The sequence below is a fragment of the Hyla sarda genome, chromosome 1, assembly GCF_029499605.1.
Source record: "Hyla sarda isolate aHylSar1 chromosome 1, aHylSar1.hap1, whole genome shotgun sequence".
NCBI classification, from domain to species: Eukaryota; Metazoa; Chordata; class Amphibia; order Anura; family Hylidae; genus Hyla; species Hyla sarda.
Genome location: NC_079189.1, coordinates 314,044,565 through 314,063,332, shown reverse-complemented (window position 1 = coordinate 314,063,332; position 18,768 = coordinate 314,044,565).

Genomic DNA, 18,768 nt, shown 5'->3' with positions numbered 1-18,768 from the left:
ACAATAAAACAGTAGAACAGCAATTATCATTATAGAAAAGAACTAAACCTTAAGGTTTCAAGTCTAAATTTAATAAAACATACTCAGCAGTGAAAATTCCTCAAAAGCCAAAGAACAAAATGGTCTTGACAATAAATGAGACAAGGCAAAAAACAGAATTATCAGGGTGAAAAGATAATAAAGGCAATAAATAAAATTCATGTCAGTGGAGGCTTTGTCTTTTATCATGTTCAGAACACTATGGAGGCATTTGTCATGCCTGCGCTTGGCAAAACATTTTAAAAAGTTGCATAATTTTGGCGCAAGCACCCACTTTTCAGGAAAAGGATTAAACTTTTTCACTTTCTCCACCGAGCTCGCTGAGTGGGTGGGGCTTGTGGTTAGAGGGGGGGGGGGGGGACAGGGTCTCGCCAAAAGAGGGCGCCCAGCATATCAAATTTACTACAATTTATTTCTGTAACATGCGTAAACTGTATTTGAAATCTGTGGCATCTCGGAGATTTCAGTGACGGTGCACACGCAGCTTCAGATGTGCTGGGATTTATGTAGAGCCCTGCGATTCTACATAAATCCAATATGCCCATACGCTGGCAAGGAATGAATTTAGACTGGCATGTGAGATGTTAGTCTTAGTAAGTCCCCCCTTTTGTTTTCTTATAGAAATTTCTTAATCCTTAGTTGGCGAAAACAATGGTCCTCATTTACTAAGCTAAAACTGACGAGCTTTTGTTGGGTTATTTTGGTGCAAAGTGTCTGCGGCATGTCTGCGCCAGTCTGTGCCAGGAAAATCCGACAAACCCAACATTGCACTGTGAAAAGCCGATAAAAGGGGCGTGGTCTGTTGCAAAGGGGGCGGGGTCAGCACAACCCGACCTATTTACTATTGAATTCACAGAAAATGCTGTGGATAAATGGCTGAAAATTTTCACCTAGAAAAAGTTGGTCAGAAAATTTTCACGACTTGTAAATCTATGAATCCCTATAGTAAATAAGGTGGAATCCTGCAAGTCTGAAACAACATTTCACACTAGTAAAACACCACTCCAACACTCTTAGTAAATGAGGCCCATTTTGTGAAATAAATACTCTTTCTTCTTATAGTGAATGTAATAATGGATAAACCATGACTCCTCCTCTGTAGAGAAAATTGTTATAACTTGCTGTATAAAAGTTTCAGATCAATGTCACCTTTGTATCCTTCCACACATATATGTCTTGTGTTTATTTTTCCTTCTTTACCAAGCAAAAGTGCTGTTCTGAAGAGCACCAATTTACTATAGTGTCTCACCCTATTTTTGCCACTATTGTAAATTTCAATTTTCAATTTTTTTAAGTTTTAAGTTTGCCATATCATTGTGACCCATTTCCATGTAAACAAAATCTCCAAGAATAACTGCTCATCATAATATTTTATAAGATAAAACAAAAATCAAACTTTAACATTTTCAATCCACAAGAAGGCAGGTGAAACTGTCTGTACTGCTCTTTAGTGGAATCTTATGGAACCCCTATTGTAGCATTGTGATGAAAGAGTTTTATTTGTCCACATTACCTTCACCACTTCAGGTCTTCTAAAAATAATAAAAGGCAAACTTGAAGATTAATCAAAACCTGTGCAGAGGAAAATAATTGACAGTTACCCATAATAACCAATCAGATTGCTACCTGTTTTAAAGAGGTATTCCAGGATTTATTTTTTTATTTGACTATGCTACAGGGGCTGTAAAGTAAGGTTGCTTTCACACTATGAAGTTCACCCGTTAATAAACGTACATTTGAAAAATAATTATTAACGCCTGTTAAACAAACCCATTCAAGTCAATGGGTTTTTTTGTTCACCCATTATAGCCCGTCATGACTAACGGACGTTAGTTGGGACGGGACAAATAACGGGACATGCACAAATTTTTCGCCCGTCACAAGAAACGGGTAAATTAACGGACGTTATTTTTAACATTGAAGTCTATGGCCGAGGGACGTTACTGAATACAACCGTTAATGCCCATCATTATAACGGACATTATTTTTACTTAGCATGCTCAGAAGAGGTGACATCAGCTGACTCCTGCAGTGCTGAGGGACTACTATTACTCCCATCATGGAACAGACTTTTTTCCATGATGGGAGTAGTAATTTCCCACTGCAGGAGTCTGCCGATGGCTGGGGAGGTTACATTAGTGTTTGTATTACTACCCCCATCATGGAACAGACTTTGTTCCATGATGGGGGTTGTAGTACAGGAGCTGAGGGATTGATCGCACCGGGTCTTACTTCTGACACCCGATGCGATCAGAAGTTATTAAGCAGGGGAGCGGGCGGCATGGTCCGGAACCCTGCGATCACGATGTATTTTTTACTCTCATTTTTAAATTCCCTGCTAGGAGCCCTGAATGGCCGGTACTGAAGAGCCAATAAGGGATCCCAGCAGGGTTTTTCAAATGAACATTGTTAGGGGACATATGTATATTAAAAGTGTTGTGGAGGGGCAAGATATATAGCGCTGCAGGGTTGGGGCATAGAGCGCTATATATCTAGCTCCCCAGCGCATTTATAATATGCCTCCTGCTGGTGCATTTATAAAAATATGACCCCCGCCAGCGCATTAATAAAAATATGACCCCCGCCAGCACATTAATAAAATTATGACCCCGCCAGCGCATTACTAAAAATATGACCCCCGCCAGCGCATTAATAAAAATATGACCCCATCCAGCACATTTATATGTATATATCTATACCCCCCGCCAGCGCATAATGTGACCCCGCCAGCGCATTTATATGTATACATCTATACCCCCATCAGCGCATTTGTCTTTCCATTGCAGCACTATATGTGAATGGTATATCTATCAGAACGCATCCAGCACCCGCCGGCCAGAAGATACTGACAGATATACTATTCATTCATAGCGCCGGCGGCTGCATATGTATATAGATGTGCTGGGGGGCAGACATGTAGCGTTATCTGCCCCCCACAGTGCTTCTATATACAGTGTACATATGCAGCTGCTGCTCTATGAATTAATAGATATCACATATAGCGCTGCACAAATGCGCTATATGTGACAAGTATATCTGTCAGCAGCGCATCCAGCAGCCACCCGGCCGATGATGCTGACAGATATACTATTCATTCATAGAGCGACGACTGCATGTATATATGGAAGCGCTGTGGGGGGCAGACAACGCTGTATGTCTGCCCCCCAGCACATCTATATACATATGCAGCCGCTGGCACTATGCATGAATAGTATATCTATCAGGATCATCGGCAGGGGCGGCTGCTGGATGCGTTCTGATAGATATACCATTCACATATAGCGCTGCAATGGAAAATTAAGATTAATGCACCGGCGGGGTCACATTATGCGCTGGCAGGGGTATAGATATATTCATATAAATGCGCTGGTGGGGGTCATATCTTTATTAATGCGCTGGCGGGGTTCAAATTTTTATTAATGCGCTGGCAGGGGTCATAATTTTATTAATGTGCTGGTGGAGTTCATATTTTTATTAATGCGCTGGCAGGGATCATATTTTTCTTAATGCACTGGGGGGCTAGATATATAGCGCTCTATGCCCCCCCCCACAACACTTTAAATATACATATGTCCCCTCACAATGTTAATTTTAAAAACCCCGCTGGGATCCCTGATTGGCTCCTCAGTACCGGCCATTCAGGGCTCTCAGTGGGGAATTTAAAAATGAGAGTGAAAAATACATTGTGTACATCGCAGGGTTGCGGACCATGCCGCCCGCTCCCCTGCTTAATAACTTCTCATAGGATTGGTTGTAAGAAGTGAGACCCGCGGTGCGATCAATCCCTCCGCCCCTGTACTACAACCCCCATAATGGAACAAACTCTGTTCCATGATGGGGGTAGTAGTACAAACACTAATGTAACCTCCCCAGCCACCAGCAGACTCCCGCAGCCGGGGAACTACTACTCCCATCATGGAAACAAGTCTGTTCCAAGATGGGAGTAGTAGGAGTCCTGGCTGTGGGAGTCTGTAGGCAGAGGTGTTAAAACGTCCGTACATGATGGATGTTATAATGGGTCTTAACGAGTGAATATGCCCGTTATTTGGACAGACATTATTCAGCCGTTAGCATCCTTTAATTCACCTGTTATTAAACGTCCGTTAACAATACATTATAACGGGTGAACTTCATAGTTTGAAAGCAGCCTTAGTGTAGTTCATAATATAGTGTCTGTACCTGTGTGTGACGGTTTTCTCACAATTCTTATGTGATTTTCCCCCCAATATTTATTTTTACCAGCATACAAAATTACTGTTGTCTCAGATTTTTCCCAGGTTGCAATGCGGCCGAGACCTGACTCAGTGGTCAGCTGATGACAGGGAACCTGCCTGCTTCAATTGTTAGAGCGATCACTTGGTGGGAGAGGGATCAATCTGCAACTAATGCAACAGCTGTAGGTGCCCTGATTGAAAACCACAGGTCTTTTTAATGGATGCAGCTCATTTATGTTTCAATGGGTGGGGTGGCTGATGTGGGGGAGGGAGGAAAATGGAATTATGGGATTTGTAGTCAAAAAAAGAAAACTCAAACAGAAAATACCAGTTCACAAAATTTAGCCCCAAGACAAGTACAGACCCATCCTAAGCATGTCTATTACTGCCTGCCAGGTACATACTAAAATCACCTTATGGTGGATAACCCCTTTAACAGATAATATCTGAAGATACTGGTTATCATGAATAAATAGTTAAAGAGGACCGGTGGCTACCCCAAAAAGCAGAGTTCCTATGCTATCATTAAATAGCATAGGGTGCCTTTATTATATACCCTTTTACCATTTATTGATATACCTTTCCATTCCTGAGATATGTGGGTTTATAGTTCATCAGAAGATCAGGAAATGAGTCAGATGGACAGGAAGTTGAATTATAATTATGGGAGTGAATATCAGGTGATGGACAGTTATAGTTAGAGGGTATATATTAGGCATTCATGCAACATTCACACCTCCTGAGTGTATAATCAAGCCCATCACCGGATAGTACCCCCCATTAATAAAATTAGGTTCATGGCAATCTGACTGATTTCCTAAATTGACAAACTATAAACCTATATATTACTAGATCAGGAGAACATATGAAAAAAACTATTAAAAGATGATAGTAATTGATCGCCTGTGGGGGCATTGGTGTTCCTCCCCCTTGACCCAATGCTCATACAACAAGGCCAATCACATGCCTCCCTCTCTGCCCTGATTATGTGCTTCTTGATGGAGTTTAGTTAAGGGAGCTCGTTCTGTCCGGTGGTAGCAGCCTTTACCCATCCCTACAGATTGAGACGGAGATCCTGAGTTACGTTATCTGTTATCTAAATTGTTTGTCCTTTGTCTTTTTCTTTTGTTATCCTTTTCCCATGTTTCTTTCTATTGATATCGGCTAGTTTCGTGACTGATTGTATAATATGTAGTAGTAGTAGTATCTGTACTACTCACACTGTTTATGTTACTCTGATAATGTAATACATGAGTATACGAATGCTCTTCTTTATGGACTGCCTGTACTGCAAATGTTTTTTTTTCCTTTAAAGAAAAATAATAATAAAAAAAGGTAATAGTAAATTCTCATCTTTCTGGTGTTGGCCAAAGGTCCTGTTTAATTGAAGTTTAACCAATTTTTTAAATCATATACTATACCCTGGCAACAATATTGGTAACCGACTGGGGCAGGTCTACAAACATGCTATTCTATCAAATTTTTTACCTGAAAATTAAAAAATGCAACAGAAAAAGGTAATATTTTTAATAAACCCAATGTGGTTTTACATAAGGATGTTGAGTGCAATTGCAGTAAAAAAAAGAAGTCAATAATAATACTTAGAATGATGCTGGGAAAACTGCCAGGGGGAAGGGAGCCTTCAACACAATATCATAGAATTATAGACTTGATCATACATGCTTCTGGCAGCACTATTATTGTAGCTATTCTTTCATTTTTTACTAAAATTTGAAATATATTCTACCAGAAAATAAGAAGGAAAATCTTTTATTTAGGAATATTATTCCTGGAAAGAAATTTGTGTTCATCCTTAGCTGAAAAGAAGTGAAGGTGAGCTCAGGAAGACTTGCATTAAAGGGGTTATCCAGGGAATTTTATATATATATATATATATATATATATATATATATATATATATATCAACTGGCTCCAGAAAGCTAAACAGATTTGTAAATCACTTCTATTAAAAAATCTTAATCCTTTCAGTACTTATGAGCTGCTGAAGTTGAGTTGTTCTTTTCTATTTAAGTGCTCTCTGATGACACCTGTCTCGGGAACTGTCCAGAGTAGAAGCAAATCCCCATAGCAAATCCCTTGTACTCTGTGCAATTCCCGAGACAAGCAGAGATATCAGAGGAGGACTGTTGCCAGACAGAAAAGAACAACTCAACCTTAGCAGCTCATAATTATTGGAAGAATTAACACATTTTAATAGAAGTTATTTACAAATCTATTTAACTTTCTGGAGCCAGTTGATATAAATAATTTTTTTCCTGGAATACCCCTTTAATGAAAGGGCTTTAAAGGGATTGTCCATTGAAAAACAGCATATCCCCTATACACAAGGATAGGGGATAAGTGTCTGATTGCAAGGGGTCGTATCACTAGGACCACCATTGATCTCCAGAACTGGACCCCGGCTCTTAGGGAGATAAGGTGCTGCAGACACTGCATCATCCATTAATTTCTATGGGCGCGCTAGAGATGCTCCACTCTATTATCTTTAGCTGCCCCAATAAAAAGAATGTAGCATGTGAAGTCTGCAGCACTTGCTCTCCCTGAGAGCCAGGCCCTGTTCTGCAGACCGTTGGGGGGGCCCATCAGTTGCAGCGCTGGCCACAATTGTACAATCACTTCTACACATAAGCCTAAGAGCCTTACCAGATGGAGCCCCACTGCACAGTGATAGAGTATTCTCCACAAATCTGCCCATACATTTTTTTTGGTTGAGCCATACATTTAAAAGAATGTGAAAGATTCAAAACTTGCTGTGTCCTTAAAGGGGTACAAAGGATAGGGGATAAGATGGGGACCGTGATCTCCGCTGCGGCACCGCGCTAACATTACTGCACAGAGCGAGTTCGCTCTGTGCATAATGACGGGCGATACAGGGGACGGAGCAGTGTGACGCCATGGCTCCGCCCCTTGTGACATCATGGCCCGTCCCCTTAATGCAAGTCTATAGCAGGGGGCATGATGACCGCCACGCCCCCTCCCATACTCTTGTATTGAGGGGGCAGGCCATGACATCACGAGGGGTGGAGCAGTGACATAATGATGCTCCGGCCCATGTATTGCCCGTCATTACGTGCAGAGCGAACTCGCTCTGTGCAGTAATGATAGCGGGGTGCCGAAGCGGAGATCCTGGGGGTCCCCAGCAGTGGGACCCCGGCGATCTGGGATAAGATGTCTAGGGTCGGAGTACCCCTTTAAGGTTAGGACTTTAACCTTTAACTTAATTCTTCTTTGCAACTTTATGGTGAAACAATATGTGTCGTAGGGTTGTTGTCTTCATGCATGATACACATTCTCATGACACATATGTGTGGTATCCCGGTATAGGACATGCTTCTGCACCATCTCTTGGTCCCCTCCGGAAAAGTCCCTGCAGTCCATGGGGCTCTCCTGCAGGGCTCACCCCTTGCTCACCTTCTGTTAATGCATTGTAAATGTGTTGTGTACATATTGTTCATTATACATAAAGTTGTACAAATGTATAGAGGTTAGTCATGTGAACCACTGTCATGTGACACTACCCAGAGTGCCATGGGCACAGGAACCACAGGCTTAGCAACCAATGGGCTTTAGTCAAGCCTCCTTAGTATATAAGGGGCTGTATTCTCTAAATTCACTCTCTTAGTTCCTGGCTACAAAGCAAGCACAATCTCTGCATCTACTAAATTCATCTCATCTCATCTAGCCAAAGCCTAAAGAACCTGCAGCCACTTCAAAACGTGAGTTATCAAGCTCTATCTACAATTCTAGTGACTACTACTCAACTCAAGAATAATATTAGTAGTGCAGTGGCCTACATAGATATTCTCAATACTACAAGTCCCAGCAAGCCTGCAAGGTATCCTGTGTCCCGGTTGCCTCTAGAGGAACTGCATAACTGTAAAGACTGTTTCTTAAGAATTACAAGTAAAAGTTCCAGTTCTTGCATAATTCCTGTTGTGGACATTCCTTTATTGAAGACCGTTATTAGGTTGGTTGATGGCAGTTACCATACCGGAATAACCACATCCTGGCATCACGAACTTTAAGGAGTTAACAACATCTTGCTCCCCCAGGGTTAATACCACCAGACCCTGCTACACTATTGCAACACGAGGCACCACACATGTTCTAACATTCTCCTTTAGAATTTGCAAATATGTAAAAAAATGTATTGTTCCATTGATGATAGCAAGCTGTCCTGGCCTAGATGCAACCAAACAGGCCCAAAATGTATTAAACAGTACCTGTCACCATCTATAAAAAAAAAAAAAAAATTCTGTCCCTACCTGTTCCCCAACTATCCCTAACTAAATGTCTACCTTTTTTTTTTTTTTTACCTTATTGCTCACTGTGGCCGGGGCTTCAGGCCGAGAAAGTGGGCGTTACCCAGCAGGTGCAACGTCATTGAAGCCTGCTGGTGGCCTTCTTCCCTCTGCTCATCTATGCTGCACTGTCCCTCGGGGCGCAAATAGATGAGCGCTCAATAGCCCGGCAGGCTGCTCCAGGGTCTCCTCCTCCCTGTTTAGCACTGCATGTGCTATCCAGGGAGGAGGAGAATAAGAGAATCGTCAGACCTGCTGTGCTGCACATAGAGTCTGAACTCTACAGGAGACTTGCGCCCGGGACATCTAGGGAGACCCCCTAGTGGTCATTTCAAAGAAAGCTTTAAATAGACTTTTTTTTTTTTTTTTTTTTTTTAACAGCAATGCTATTCAAAAGTTGTTTACTACAATGTAATGAATAACATGTGAAAAATAATTTGGTGACAGGTACTCTTTAGGTCATGTCAAAAAAGAAGAATGACAAAATGGGGTCTAAAAATGCAACAGAATGCCACTGGACTTCGAACCACACCATTTTTTATGATGGCATCATGATTTTTTTTTATACATGTCTGTATCTGATCTTTAGCAAACTGCACACAAGAGGCAATGTTCTTTTTGGAAAGCAAAGCAGCAGCTTTATTCTTGCAATCCTGCCCTGCCCACCATTGTTGTCAGGAATGGCGTAGCTATAGAGGTCGCAACGGTCGCCCAACCGGGCCCGCATGCCAGGGGGGGGGAGCGAAGGGCATGAATAAGCCCCCCTCTGACCTCCTTTTCCAATACCCCCCATGGAGGACGGGGGGGGGGGAGCGGGGGCATGAATAAGCCCCCCTCTGACCTCCTTTTCCAATACCCCCCTGAAAAAGGAGAATGGAGGAGGGGAGGGGGTTGGAAAAGGAGCATGGAGGAGGACGGGAAGGGGGGGGGGTGTTGGAAAAAGGAGCATGGAGGAGGACAGGGGGGTGGAAAAAAGGAGCATGGAGGAGGACGGGGGTTTGAAAAGGAGCATGAAGCGCCATTCATTTACGGCATGGTTATGAAGTTAGCACAGGAACTCATGAGCTCACTTCATAGTAGTTGCGCATAGTGACATCCTCTAACCTCAGAAGCCAGTGTTTTCCAACCATGGTGCCTCCAGCTGTTGTAAAACTACAACTCTCAGCATGCCTGGACAGCCAAAGGCTGTCTGGGCATGATGGGAGTTATATTTTTGCAACAGCTGGAGGTTCCATGGTTAGAAAACACTGGCTTACAGAAAATATCTTAAAGGAGTACTCCAGGATGCAAAAATTTTCATTCAGACTGCCGGTAGTAAAATAATAAATATACATACCTGCTGTCGCTCCCCTGGTGCCTCCAGGGGAGCGGCTTCTGCCGCGATCCTTTTCCTGGTTGCCGGTGGTTGGTGAGGCATACGCAGCGAAGTCCTGTCTTGACGGGCGATAGGCTGAGCGGCAGTGTGACTCACCGACCACTGGCAACCAGGAAAAGGATTGCGGCGGAGGCCGATCCCCTGGTGTGTATATATATATATATATATATATATATATATATTTATATTTATTATTTTACTGCCGGCAGTCTGAATGAAAATTTTTGCATCCTGGAGTACTCCTTTAAGTTAGAGAAAAAAAATTATATATTGTGGAAGCATCTCTTATCATAAATCCTCCTGTACAGATTAACATTAGGGTAGGGTTACATGTCTGCGGATCCGCTAATGACTTGACTCTATAGAGTGCCTCCTGCTGTCTCCCCCCCCCCCCCCCCCCCCCCCCCCCGTGTGCTGCTCACAGCAGCAATCTGCCACTAACAAGCAGCCACACAGGGACCTGCGAGTCACCGTGGGCACATGCAGTGTACTCTGAGACATCGTGTAGAGGCAGATTGCTGCTGCAAGCAGGACTTGGGGGAAAACAGCTGTAGGCACACTATAGGGTCAAGTCATTGACGGATCAGCAGAGTAACATACACTATTGATCTGTTACATGTGACCCTACCCTAAGGGTGCGTTCACATGTGCGTATTTTTGCTGCATATTTGCTTCAGCAGATTTTGCTGATGTGTGTGCATGTATGATGTGTATATGTACTGTATGTATGATGTATGAATGATGTGTGTATGTATGATGTATGAATGATGTGTGTGTATGTACTGTATGTATGATTTATGAATGATGTGTGTATGTACTGTATGTATGATGTATGAATGATGTGTGTATGTACTGTATGTATGATGTATGAATGATGTGTGTGTATGTACTGTATGTATGATGTATGAATGATGTGTGTGTATGTATTGTATGTATGAATTATGTGTGTATGAATGATAGATGTGTGTAAACAAGATGTATGTATGATGTGTGGAGATGCATCCTGTGGGGGGGGGGGGGGGATCTGGAGGCGGCGGGTGTATTTTTATGTGTGTGTATGTACTGTATGTATGAATGATGTGTGTATGTAATGTATGTGGCAGTATTCAGGGGATACAGTGTGTGGCAGTATTATATTCAGGGGTACAGTAGGTGCCAATATTATATTCAGGGGGTACAGTAGGAGGCAGTATTATATTCTGGGGGTACAGTAGGAGGCAGTATTATATTCAGGGGATACAGTGTGTGGAAGTATTATATTCAGGGGTACAGTAGGAGGCAGTATTATATTCAGGGGATACAGTGTGTGTAAGTATTATATTTAGGGGGTACAGTACATGGCAGTATTATATTTAGGGGTATAGTCGGTGGCAGTATTATTTTCAGGGGGTACAGTGTGTGGCAGTATTATATTCAGGGGGTACAGTAGGTGGCAGTAATATATGCAGGTGGTACAGTGGATGATAGTTTTATATTCAGGGGATACAGTATTTGGCAGTATTATATTCAGGGGATACAGTGTGTGGCAGTATTTTATTCAGGGGGGTACAGTGTGTGGCAGTATAATATTCAGGGGGTACAGTGTGTGGCAGTATTATATTCAGGGGTACAGTAGGTGGCAGTATTATATTCAGGGGTACAGTAGATGGCAGTATTATATGCAGGAGGTACAGTGAATGGTAGTTTTACATTCAGGGGAATATAAGGATTATTGTCTTCATACACAGGATGAGAATCTACTGACAAAGTGAGAACCTATGATGTCCGGGTGTCAGACTCTGCAGAGAAGATGGAGCTGGAAGAAGACCTGACGTCTGGACAAGATGAGGAAGAAAAGAAAAGACAACAGAGAAGACGTCACTCAGGTCATTCATATCATTGTGTATTCTCCTGACTGTCCCATCAAAGCTGGAGTCACTTGTAAGTTCCGCAGTGATGATGGGCGATGTTGTACCCTAATCTGTGGCTCTCCATCTGTTGCAAAACTACAACTCCTATAATGCCTGAGGTTCTCCAGACATGATGGGAGTTATAGCTTTATAACAACTGGAGAGCAACTGGAACCAAGGTGATTGGTGGGGGTCCCAGCAGTTGGACCCCTCCAGACAAATGGGCTGCTTATTCTTAAATGTCTGTTTTGTCTGTCCGGCCCTGCCTGTTAGTCACTTATATCATTGTGTATTCTGACTGTGTCCCATCAGTGCTGTAGTCACTGATATCTTTGTGCGGCTGAGTAAGGGGTCATCCGGGATTGGGGAAGTGGGTCATCGGGTGGTAGGGGGGGGGGGGGGGGGCAGGGCAATTTTTCGCACCGGGGCCCTGGGGTTTCTAGCTACGCCCCTGGTTGTCAGGGTCCTCCTGATAACGGACTATAATACGCCTTGTTCTTGGCATGATCTTTGTTGGCCAACCACTCTCGAGGAGGATAATAACAGTCCTAAATGTCTTCTATTTGTACACATTGGCCCAGATTCATCTATCTGCCTGAAACTGCCTACCTACCTGCCTTAACTGTCTGGTTTTGCCCATAGCAACCAATCACAGATCATCCTTCATCTCATAACGAGCTCTGTACATTTTACACTGCTCAGTGCTGCTCTGCAATGCCCTTTACATTTCTGCAGCCTCTGAATTATAGAGACATAGTGGGAGAGTTATCAAAACCTGTCCAGAGGAAAAGTTGCTGAGTTGTCCATAGCAACCAATCAGATCCCTTCTTTCATTTTGCAGAGGCCTTGTTAAAAATAAAAAAAAAGCAAAGTAAGTGAGCAACAGATAAATGCTATTTGCTCTGGATATATAGGTCCTATACATTAAAAATATATGTACATGATCAGGATTAGGTACTGAGTAACATATCGTTTTTTTTTTTTGCACTATTTTTGCACTATGACAGGTATGCTTTAAGAATGAAAACTCTCCCATTGAAGGGATCAATAATCTTTATGTTGTTACTTTTTCAAATCTATCCAAAGAGATTTTCTTTTTTATAACAATTTTTTTTCAGTTCCACAATCAATACAGTCTTTCATTTATGTTGATGTATCTATTGATCAGTTTTGGGAACTATTTTTATTTGGTTCAGGAATTATTACTACAGGTAAATTTATGTTGAACATTTTTTCCAAGGTTCTCCTTGGTTTTAAGAATAATTTAGAAGTATCCTATGGACTACAGCAGTCACTGCCAATGTGGTCATTTCAATCGCAAGAGAGCAATTTACAGGAAAAATTACTTCCACATGAATGTCCAAGTAGATTGGTAAAGCTCTACGTGATGGAGAGTGAGTTTTACATACCTAGTAAATGTACAGGGGAAAATTCAGGATATCTATACTGTCTTGAGTATGAAGCCATTATAACATTTAAGGGGGAATTTATCATTAGTGCAGAATTTTGCACAATATGAAACCTGCTGCGTAAGGGTGAGATTTTCCAAGTTGCTGTATTATATTACCCATGTCATAAATTTTTACAAATGACAGGAAGCCCTTGGTTGAAAAGCTCACACACATTCCTCTTTAGTATATTTGTGCAAAAATATTTTTTTGCGCAAGTGATAAATTCAGCACACCAACCAGTTTATCTGCTAACCAAGCCCCTTAAAACTGCTCAGCCATTATAAAACCAGTATAGACAACATGAAAATAGAACAGAATTAGATGATAATTGTGTTGTAAGTCAATGAGCATAATAAGAACACACTGCACACACAATTTTGACTTTAATGTTAACAGGGTCTCACATGGCCTTAAAGGTCTACTCCGGGGACAACAAAATAGTGTGCAATCAATGCATCAGGGCAGGTTATGGATATAACTAGTATAGTTTATTTGAGCTGGTATAACCTCATTCATATTTAAAGTCCCTTTCCCCACCAGAAGTTCAGCCCTTTAAAGGGGTACTCCGCCCCTGGCATCTTATCCCCATCCGAGTGCCGGATGTGGCAGGAAAATTTCAAAACCATCTGCAGCCATACCCCTTTCAGATCCATGCCATACCTCATGCAATTCAATTAGCTGAAAAGAGTCAGCTAGTGACTCCAGTCTCTAGTGACTCCAATTTTTTGACCATATCTGCCTCCATATCTGGATTGAAAAACCCAGTCTGCTACACTCCAGGCCAAAAGCTGGATACGACCGACTCCTTTTAGCTCATTGGATTGAATGGGTAGGGCATGGGTATACCACGGATATGGCAGTAGGGATTTTTGAAATTCTGTGAATGCCCATTTAGCAGAATATTTTATGGTATAGGTTTACAATGCAGGTATTGGTGATTTATAGTATAGGAATTAAAGGGGTTATCCAGGAATAGAAAAACAAAGCTAATTTCTTTCATAAACAGCTCCATGTATGTCCCCAGGTTGTATGTGCGATTACATCTTGGTTCCATTCACTTCAATGGAACTGAGCTGCAGAACCACACCCAGTCTGGAGACAGATGAAGAGCAGTTTCTGAAATAAATTAGCTCTGTTTTTCTATTCTTGGATAACCCCCTTAATACCGTAATTATATATATGTCAATGAGCAAAATAAAAACACACTGCACACACAATTTTGACTTTAACGTTAACAGGGTCTCACATGGCCTTATAAGGATAACCCCCTTAATACCGTAATTATATATATGTCAATGAGCAAAATAAAAACACATTTCAAAATAAGTATTTTAAAAATAAGACCAAGATGTTGAAATTAATTCTGGACACATACAGATCATTTTAAGAATTTTTTGAAAAGTCTGACAAACTGCAACTCATCATCAGATTGGTAGGCCATATGCATAAATAAATGCCTTAATAAATCCCGCACATCTGTGGCTATCCGTGCCTCATCCTTACAAATCTATGCCAGTTGGGAGCTGGCATACATTTCAACTACAGTTAAAACCTGTTAGCAGGCACACAATAAATGTTAGTAAATTCGTACCCTCAGATCCAACAAAAAAATATTTTTTTAAATATATCACTCAGTACCTAATCCTTACCATGTACATCTAATTTTTATGTGTCTACCACCTTTATTCATTTTTTTATTACACTTTTAATTTAGTGCAGATAAGATGAAGACCAGCTCACCCCGCCTCGGACAGCAGAGCACGGATCCAGGTGCTGGACGGCACCAGCTAATCAGAAGAACAAAGAGAGATGGATCCAGCTCGATGCAGATAAAAAGATTTTAAACCATAAGACAAGGAGGATACAAGTAACTTTTAATTTAGCTCATTAGTCTGAATTCCTCTCAAAGGGAGGGGGCGTGGCCTCACTGTGCAGGTCTCTGCTGTCTGCTCACATCTCCTCTAGCATTAGCAAAACTACAACTCCCAGCTTGTCCTCACTGACAGTAGCGGGACACAAGCTGACAGTGGGAGGTTTTTTCCTCTAGCTGTGAGCCCTGCGCTTACAGCTGTCAATCAAGGAAGTGTGTCCATGACATAGGTTATGACGCATGGACACAGTAGGACTAGTATGTGTTCAAGCAGGCAGGGGGGGGGGCAGTTGTATGACTGGCTTTTTCAGTATGAAATACAGAAAATTTTCTAATGAAAGCAATTGCAAAACCTATTGGTTTTGCATGCTTTACAAAATATCAAAAGTTTTCATATCTGACAGTGCCCATGTAAGGACCAGGGTTTTTTCAGTTTTTGCACTTTCATTTTTTCCTCCTTACCTTTAAAAAGTCATAACTCTTTCAATTTTGCACCTAAAAATCCATATGAGGGCTTATATTTTGCGCCACCAATTCTACTTTGTAATCACATCAGTAATTTTACCCCAAAATCTACGATAAAATGGGGAAAAAAAATCATTGTGACAAAATTGAAGAAAAAACACAATTTTGTAAATTTTGGGGGTTTCCATTTCTACACAGTACATTTTTCGGTAAAAATGACACCCTATATATTTATTCTGTAGGTCCATACGGTTAAAATGATACCCTACTTATATAGGTTTGCTTTTGTCATACTTCTGGAAAATGTATACGTTTAAAATTCTCACCCTTATAACTTTTTTATTTTTCTCGTATGGGGCTGTATGAGGGATCATTTTTTGCACCGTGACCATTTTTGTATTGATCGGACTTATTGATCGCTTTTTATTCATTTTTTAATGATATAAAAAGTGACCAAAAATACACTATTTTGGAATTTTGAATTTTTTTGCGCTTCCGCCATTGACCGTGCAGCTTAATTAATGATATATTTTTATAATTCGGACATTTCCGCACATGGCGATACCACTTATGTTTATCTTTATTTACACAGTTTTTTTTTTTTTATGGGAAAAGGGATTAAAGGATCTTTATTCACTGCCTGGATCTCAGGCACTGAGCAGTCATTCGGCGATTGGACACCAGGAGGCAGGTAAGGGGACCCTCCTGCTGTCCTACAGCTGTTTGGGATGCTGTGATGTCACCGTGGCGAACCCGAAGAGCCAGCTGAGCTAGCCGGGGGTAGTTTAGTTTCACTTTAGACGCGGCGATCAACTTTGAACGCTGCATCTAAAGGGTTAATAGCACGCAGCACCGTGATCAGTGCAGCGCGCTATTAGCCACAGGTCCCGGCCATTGTTAGAGGCTGGGCCCAACCCGCTATGACAAAGGGCCACGCCGTGGCCCCACGTTATAGAACGGGAGCGGACTTAGGGTGTACAGGTACGCCCTTGGTTCTTAAGGGGTTAAGGGAGTTCATGCCCCTTTAAACAAATTCTCCCACTTAACAACAAATTTGGCACAAATAGCAGAATGTCACAAGATTTTTGTAAAAACTTATGGATTGTGGGAAAAAAATTATGCTACTTTTTGCCACTTTGGACAAGGCACAGGCTGAATAAATTCCCCCTAAATTGTATATACAGTTATAGAATTAAATTACATTAAAGAGAATCTGACAGCTAATTCACTCGCACTAAACTCAGTATCCTTGGTTATAGTATGAGTAAAAGGCTTTAAAAAGTGGGGTCACTTATCAGTTTCATGTGTTCTGTGTTCTGGCTGTTTATTCATCCATGGCTATTGAGCTCCAGCATGCAATGGAGGCGAGAAGCCAGCTTGCCCACCTTCCCTGCCTCATCAATATTCCGCCCCCGGCCTACCCCCTTTGCTAAATTTTTCTAACAAACTTCTTTGCGGTGAGTGCACTCTGCTCCTTGCTACACCAAATTTCCAGGTTAAGCAAAGCCCCTCTCACATCATGGAGTAAAGATGTTTGTCTGCATATTAAGTAAGGGAGTGGGCTGGGGCAGAATATTGCTGAGGCAGGAGAGCTGGGGGATCCATCTCCCTGCCTTCATTGCTCATTGGAGTGCAATAGCCATGCATAGATAAATGACCAGAACACAGGACATATTTAACTAATAAAAGTAAGTTACCCCCCTTTTTAAAGCTGTGTTTAGTGCATGTGAATTAGCTGTCAGATTCTCTCTAAAACCTCCATCATATCCTCTTTCTTTGCATATCACAACCAGGATATATGACAAATAAAATTTTTATTGAAACTATTCTTTTTATCACATCTTTCTTTTTCCTCTTTCATGTGCCTTTGGTACTATGCTGATAAATTGTAACAGAAACACTCTGTGACTCAAACTACCTATTGATTTTCTTCTCTCTGGAGCATGGCAAGAGCAATGTACAGGCTGCTGTGCAATTGTTTCTCTATATGGTTCCCTATCCACTAATTCATTGCATTTTAATTGTGTATTAGAGGCCATGGGGGAACCATTATATGTACAATATTACCTAAAGTGAAAGAAGACTTTCAAATAGATGAGATTTTTTTTCCTGTTTATAAATGTAAGATTAACTTTTATTCAACCTTAGCTATTTCTTTTTAACTTGAACTATTTAGCAACAGAAAAGTAATAAGCAGTTTATTTGTCATAATAAATACCATATCTAACAAGGGTTTTCATATGTGCCTCCATTATTCTGAATGCACTTATTGTGTCTGTGTGGTTCTTAAACCATTTGCAGAATACTGGAGTAAAAAATGAATGATATGTTAAAATTAACCTTAGTGCAAGCAATAGAGCAGCAGTACAATATTTGATTGTATTCTATATGTGAATTGATTGTATTACAAGTCATTTTATTCATCACTTTTGTTTTTTTCTACTGATCTTATATTTAAAGAGCAAACATAATAGGTGCAATTACAGTAACAAATCTTTATAAATAATCTTAATATAGAACTGAAATGACTGTTTCATACAGAAACATTGTAAATGAAAGACATTTGTAGGTATCATGTATAAATTCATTGACTTTAGTCCATAGAGAGAAATAAAAATGTGCCATGATGTGAGTAGAAGTACCTGTACTAATCGACAGATTGTCCCAGGTCCGTTGCGATCCTTCTGTATATTATAATTTATAGATGTGTCCGGCCACTCTTCTATGGTCCCCTGCACTGCTGTATATATACACCTACTCATATTTCCCGCAGAGAGCTGTGATTGGCCAGATGATTCCAGCCAATCACAACTTTCTGTGGGAAATATGAATAGGTGTATATATATACATCTGTGCAGGTAACCATAGAAGAGCGGCCGGCCGCATCTATACATTATACAGGAGGATCACAGCTGGTGTCAGGAGTGACACTCGCTGTAATATTTCCTTAAAGAGTAGCTCCCACCACCACTTTTTTTTTCTGTCCCTGCCTATTACCCATCTATCCCTAACCCCCTCCCTGCCTTAATTTTTTTTTTTACATATTAAAAATGCCTTTTGTCTGCCTGGCAGTGTGCTCACTACCAGGCAGACTTCCCCAGCAGGCACCACGTCACTGATGCCTGCTGGGGCCAACACTTCTG